General features: G+C 45.5%; 1 protein-coding gene across 1 annotated transcript in view; it reads left to right on the top strand.

The window, feature by feature from the left end:
- The first annotated feature begins 211 nt into the window (after positions 1-211).
- Positions 212-6,482, top strand: part of KATNBL1 (katanin regulatory subunit B1 like 1) — a 58,846-nt gene continuing 52,575 nt past the window's right edge. The window contains exon 1 of the mRNA XM_080680459.1: positions 212-361. The gene's annotated coding sequence lies outside the window, so the exon portion shown is untranslated. The remainder of the gene's footprint in view (positions 362-6,482) is intronic.

The raw sequence follows: 6,482 nt of genomic DNA, 5'->3' as shown, positions 1-6,482 counted from the left end.
CCTTCCCCCCACTAGATGGTCATTAGCACAAGGTCATTCTTTGACTTTTATCATTCTCAGTTTCTAGCGCAGTATTACCGCGAAGTAGCAAGACTAGTGTGCGTATCTGTGACCACCAGGGGGCACTGTGGCCACACACTCTCTTCCCCCTCCCTCCGGCGCTACCCGAGAGGGGCGGAGCCAGCGTTGGGCGGAGCCAGAAGACGCCCAAGGGGAGCAATCCCGGCGGGCCCCGCGCGCGGCCGCGTTTGAATGGCCCTGAGTGGGGCTCAGCCCGGGAGCCCGGGGACTCTCTAGGCTTCCGGGCGCAGTTGGTCAGCGCCAGGGTTCGACTGAGGCGCCGCGGTACGATGAGGCGCCGGTAAGTGACGGCCGGGCCGTGCGTGCCCCCGCCCGCAGCTACCCTGCCGGGGCAGGACTTGTTCTGGGGCCTGGTCGCGCCCTGGGCCCACCTGCAGGCCCCGCGGGGCCTCGGGCGGCCGGTGGCGGGGCTGCCCGGGTCGGGGTCCGGGCGCAAGGCCGCGGTCTCCGGGGCGAACCCCCTGCCCGGCCGCAGCGGGGAAGGTCGGGGCTGCGGCCCTGGAGGCGCGAGGGGTCCGGGCGGGGCAGAGTGAGGCGCGGACGGGACCTGCTGTCACTATTTATCTTCGGGTGGAGCCGACATCTGCGGCCCGGGGAGGGGGAAGGCCGGAACGCGCGAGGCGACCTGTCGGAGGACAGCTTTTCCCCAGCCGCCTGGGCCCGGCCGCGATTTCCTTGTGTTCTGACGGCTTCTTGGTGCCCTGACTGATAAGCTTTTGTTTAGCAGGACAAAAACTTGACATAACTGCATAAGAATTGCTGATTACAACTTTAAAAGACCTCATTGTGTTTTCTGAAAAGTTGGTCAGTAACTACCTAGCCTTTTTCTTTGCTCTTAAATGGACTTAAATATGGAGATAACAAAGAGTTGATTTGTTTTCTTGTGGCTTGTAAAGTTCCTTGAAGACAGAGTTGTCTATGTCAGTTTCCTTGCAGATTAAAAATAAGTTACTGTAACAGAAATTCTGTAATAATCACCAGCTTTGCACCAGCAAAAATTCTGAGAAACTAGTCCACATAATAACTTAAACTTGTAAATAGCTTATCCTGCTTTTTGTAAAACCAGCTCCAGACTGGAATCAGAACTTTAGACATTGAGGCTTTTTACTAGGCTAATAACTAATGGTGTAATAATAACAATGGTTACTATTTATTTTGTGCTTTCTGTATGCAAGTACTGTTTTGAGAGCTTCGATGTGGGACAGATACTATTATCCCCATTTGACAAGGAGGAAACTGAGGCACAGAGTACTGAAGTGACATGTACAAGGATACACAGCTAATAATTGCTGGGACCCAAGCAGGCTGGCTTCCAGCGTGTGACTATGCTGCTCTATCTAGTCTATTGCCTTCTTTGTATGTGGCTTTTTTTTTAGTTCACAAAGCGCTTTCATTTCATTTACTTCTCTCGACTTGGGATATAATATAGATGTGTGCAAAGTGTATTTGTGTCGACGTATACCCAAACATTATAAAATTGAGTTGTCTGCTCTTGTTGACCATACTTAAGTTTTGTACACGGAGTAAAAAATCGATTGGGTATTTTAAGATAAATGGAGTTTATAAAGTTCATGTTTGTGTTATAATTAATAGTTTTAAATCCTTTGTATAATTTCCTGAAAGTGTAGAGAACAGTTCAAAACCTACGTGTTCCCAAAAATTTTAAAGGGAAGGAAAAAAGCCCAACACTAGGTGTTCCTGAAAACATACCATTAAATATTAATGTTTTCATTCTGAAAACTTTTTGAAGGTTACTGAGCATTTCCAATGATTATACTTCACCAACGGCTCCATTAGGTTCAAAAGCAAATTATCCTATCTAATAAAAGAGTAATATGCAAATTGACCGTACCTCCGCTACACCATCAAGCCACGCCCACCAACCAATCAGGAGTGAATATGCAAATTAACCCAACCAAGATGGCTGTGGCCACGGAGAGAACAGGAGGCTTGGGTTTCCCAGGCAATGGAGAAAGCCAAGCTTTCCGCCTGTCCTGGCGTGCCTTGGCCTCCGCTTAAGGCTACAAAGTTTCAATTATAGAAGATAAATAAATCCCAACAAAAATGGCTGCAGCCACAGAGCAGCAGGAGGCTTGGTTCTGCTGAAGGCTACAAAGTTTCAATTATAGAAGATAAATAAGTCCCAGATACCTACTTCCAGCCTATGCTTGGGTCACCGGGGGGCATGGCCGGCCTGCAAACCACCACAGGCCCCTCGCCCAGGCCGCCCCATGCCCCAAGGGAACCCCCACCCTGATCCGGGTCACCCTTCAGGGCAAACCAGCCAGCCCCCACCCGTGCACCAGGCCTCTATCCTATCTAATCCTATCTAATAAAAGAATAATATGCAAATTGACTGTCACTACAACACACAAGATGGCTGCCCCCATGTGGTCAAAAATGACTGCCCCCATGTAGACACAAGATGGCCAGCAGGGGAGAGCAGTTGGGAGGGACCAGGTCTGCAAGGGAGGGCAGTTGTGGGCAATAGGCCAGCAGGGGAGGGCAGTTGGGAGGGACCAGGCCTGCAAGGGAGGCAATTGGGGGCGATCAAGCCTGCAGGGGAGGGCAGTTAGGGGTGACCAGGCCGGCAGAGGAGAGAAGTTGGGGGCGACTGGGCCTGCAGGGAAGGGCAGTTAGGGGGGACCCAGGCCTGCAGGGGAGGGCAGTTAGGGGGGACCCAGGCCTGCAGGGGAGGGCAGTTAGGGGTGACCAGGCCTGTAGGGGAGGGTAGTTAGGGGCAAACAGGCTGGCAGGGGAGCAGTTAGGCATCAATCAGGCTGGCAGGGGAGTGGTTAGGGGGTGATCAGGCTGGCAGGCAGAAGCGGTTAGGGGCAATCAGGAAGGCAGGCAGGCGAGCAGTTAGGAGCCAGCAGTCCTGGATTGTGAGAGGGATCCCAGAATGGAGAGGGTGCAGGCTGGGCTGAGGGACACCCCTCCCCTCCCCTCCCCCGTGCATGAATTTCGTGCACCGGGCCTCTAGTTCAATAAGAAAACAGCAGCTTACACTATTAACAGCAGTACATTTAAATTTATTCATCAGTTGTCCAGCTTTTGATTGTCTCTATGCCCAGCACAGTGTTAGCACAATAGCTATACAGCAGAAATGTGCCTGAGTAACCTCCCTAAAATTCTGAGGGAGGTTACTCTAATTTGGGGTATGAGATTAACAAACAAATATATGTGTGTATATGTAATGCTCTATATTAGTGGGTGTATGCTGAACTGAACTGAGCAAATCAGTAAAGCTTCTGCAAAGAACTGACAGTTGAAGGATGGATATAGGCCACTGACTAGAAAAGTATGAATGGGAATTTTAGTGAGGAAACTGTTCAAAGGCTTGGAATTGAGAATGAAAAGGATTCTTCTAGGCAGTTCCTACTGAGAAAAATAAGATGTGGGCAAGACTGAGGAATGTTGTGTAAGACATATGTCAAGAAGTTTAGGCTTGATATATGTGTGTGTGTGTGTGTGTATGAGCAGAGAGATATATGATTTTGGAAGTTTTATAACTTCTCTTTTTTAAAATATATTTTTATTCATTTCAGAGAGGAAGGGAGAGAAAGAGAGAGAGATAGAAACATCAATGATGAGAAACAATCATTGATTGGCTGTCTCCTGCATGCCCCACACAGGGGATCAAGCTGGAAACCCTGGTATATGCTCTGACAGGGAATCAAACCATAACCTACTGGTTCATAGATCAATGCTCAACCATTGAGCCACAGAAGTTTTATAACTTTTAAATGTATGACTCTCAACTGGGGGCAATTGGCCTCCTCCCCACACACACATTTGGGAGATGCCACTGGCATCCAGTGGATAGAGGTCAGGAATGCTACTAAACATCCTGCAAAAGCCCCTTCATAAGAAATAATTACCCCTAGCATCAGTGGCCCTGAGATTGCGAATCACTATTTTAAGTTGATTGTTTATATGGCCAGCTCTGTTTGCATATGCTGTAGATGAGTATGAATGATGAGTTTTAGGAGCATGTGTACAAGCAATAGTAAGTTGGGGAAAAGTGGGCTCAGAGACCTCAAGAGAAAGACGGCTGTTGTTAGAGTTCTGGGGAAGGGAGAGACTGGAGGAATAGGATGAGAGCAATGAGAATAGACAAGGAGTGGCAAAATGAGACAATTTTTTTAAAAAGGATTTTTTCTAAGTTTGAAAATAATGCATATTTATGGTAAAAAAAAAATTAGGAAATGTAGAGAAAGTGTGAAAAAACAACACAGTTATAAACTCCCTCAAACAGGAAGAACAGCCCTAACTGGTTTGGCACAGTGGATAGAGTGTCAGCCTGCGGACTCAAGGGTCCCAGGTTCGATTCCGGTCAAGGGCATGTACCTTGGTTGCGGGCACATCCCCAGTGGGGAGGGTGCAGGATGCAGCTGATCGATGTTTCTAACTCTCTATCCCTCTCCCTTCCTCTCTGTAAAAAATCAATAAAATATATTAAAAATAAAACAGGAAGAACAACTGTTAACATTTTCATGTAGAGTGGTTCCTTTCAAATCTTTTTTTATGCTGATAACTATCTTCTCTTTTATAAAACTGGGATTATACATTTTTCTCCCTATGGTGGTTGGGTGTTTTGTTTTGAGTCAGCATATCATGAATATTTCTCATTTTCCATTTGAAAAATGTTCTTTTTAATAGTCAGTCTTTGTTTTTTGTATGCTTTTGAAATTGGGAATTTTGCTTTATATTCACAGGAGACTTTTTTTTTTAAGTCAGTCAAATGTGGTTGTGTGGAGGGAGACAATGTTAATCAGCTTAACAATAACCCACAGTCGTTGGACCAACTAGAGACATTTTGAAGGAAGAAATATTAGAATATGATGACTGATTAACTATAGAAAAAAATGAGGGTAAAAGTCTATGGTATCTCCAAGGTTTAAATCTGGGAAACTAAAAGAATGGTGGAGCTACTGAAATAAGTATACACGCTCATAATACTTTTCGTTTTAGGTATGTAAACTGCCATTCACAGAGACACATAATAATATTTTAATGAGGACCCTTGATGCCTATCACCTCACATTCTTCTTAAAACTCCTATAGTAGTTAATCTTCCTTTAATTTTCTTTTCTTTTTTTTTTTTTCACTTTTTGTTTTTTGTACTAAGCTTATTTTTCAGTTCTTTCTTAGCAAGTCTTCCCCTTTCCCCTTCTTGGAAAGGTTTTTAGAAATACATTTTTTGTTAATATCCTAAATAAGGCTCAAGTTTATATTGAATTTTACTTTGAAGATTAAAGGACTAGTTTGAGATTTTTTTAAATATATAGATTGCTAAAGTTTATAAGCAAGAGGTGAGTATAATTCTTTGCGAGGAGGAGAAATTATCTTTAAAAATGCTTGCCAAGGCCCGGTTGGTGTGGCTCAGTGGTTGAGTTTCGACCTATGAACCAGGACTTCAGGTTTGGATTCTTGGTCAGGGGTATATGCCTGGGTTGCCACTGGATCCCCAGTAGGGGGTGTGCAGGAGGCAGCCAATCGATGATTCTTTTTTTTAAAAAAAATATATTTTTATTGATTTCAGAGAGGAAGGGAGAGGGAGAGAGAGATAGAAACATCAATGATGAGAGAGAATCATTGACTGGCTGCCTCCTGCACACCTCCTACTGGGGATCAAGCCCACAACCCAGGCATGTGCTCCTGACCAGAATCGAACCCGGGACCCTTCAGTCCGCAGGCCAATGCTTTATCCATGGAGCCAAACCGGCTAGGGCTCGATGATTCTTATCATTGATGTTTCTATCTCCCTCTCCCTCTCTGAAATCAATTGAAAAAAAATATTTTTTTAAATGCTTGCCCAGTGATGGGATGCCTCATAATATCACACCAGTCAGTATTACAGTGTTACTTTATCAATCATTATACTTATTCAGTTAACTAGAGGCCGGATGCATGAAATTCGTGCAAGAGTAGGCCTTCCTTCCCCCGGCTGCTGGCACCGGCTTCCCTCTGGCATCCAAGACCCGGGCTTCCCTCCGGCCGCCACCAGGCACCCGGAACCTGGGCTTCCCTCTCAGCCCCGGCTTTGTCCAGAAGGACGTTGGTATAATTAGCATATTATGCTTTTATTATTATAGATTTGGTGCTTTCTGGAAAATGTACTTAGGAAAGTAAATTTAAAAAACACACCCCTTAAATGTAATACAAATGGTACTTTTATTGGAAGCATACACTTTTCAAGTTGGATAGAATATAATTTTACATTGTTGGATTAAAATGCGGTGTTTTCACCCAACCAGTGGTTGAGCATCAACTTATGAACCAGGAGACCATGGTTCGATTCCTGGTCAGGGCACATGCCTGGGTTGCAGGCTCAGTCCCCAGTAGACGGCGTGCAAGAGGCAACCAATCAATGATCCTCTCTCATCATTGATGTTTCT

This window comes from Plecotus auritus (genome assembly GCF_963455305.1).
Source record: "Plecotus auritus genome assembly, chromosome: 1".
NCBI classification, from domain to species: domain Eukaryota; kingdom Metazoa; phylum Chordata; class Mammalia; order Chiroptera; family Vespertilionidae; genus Plecotus; species Plecotus auritus.
The sequence above is the reverse complement of the archived record's forward strand: the minus strand, read 5'-3'. Positions and strand labels throughout refer to the sequence as shown.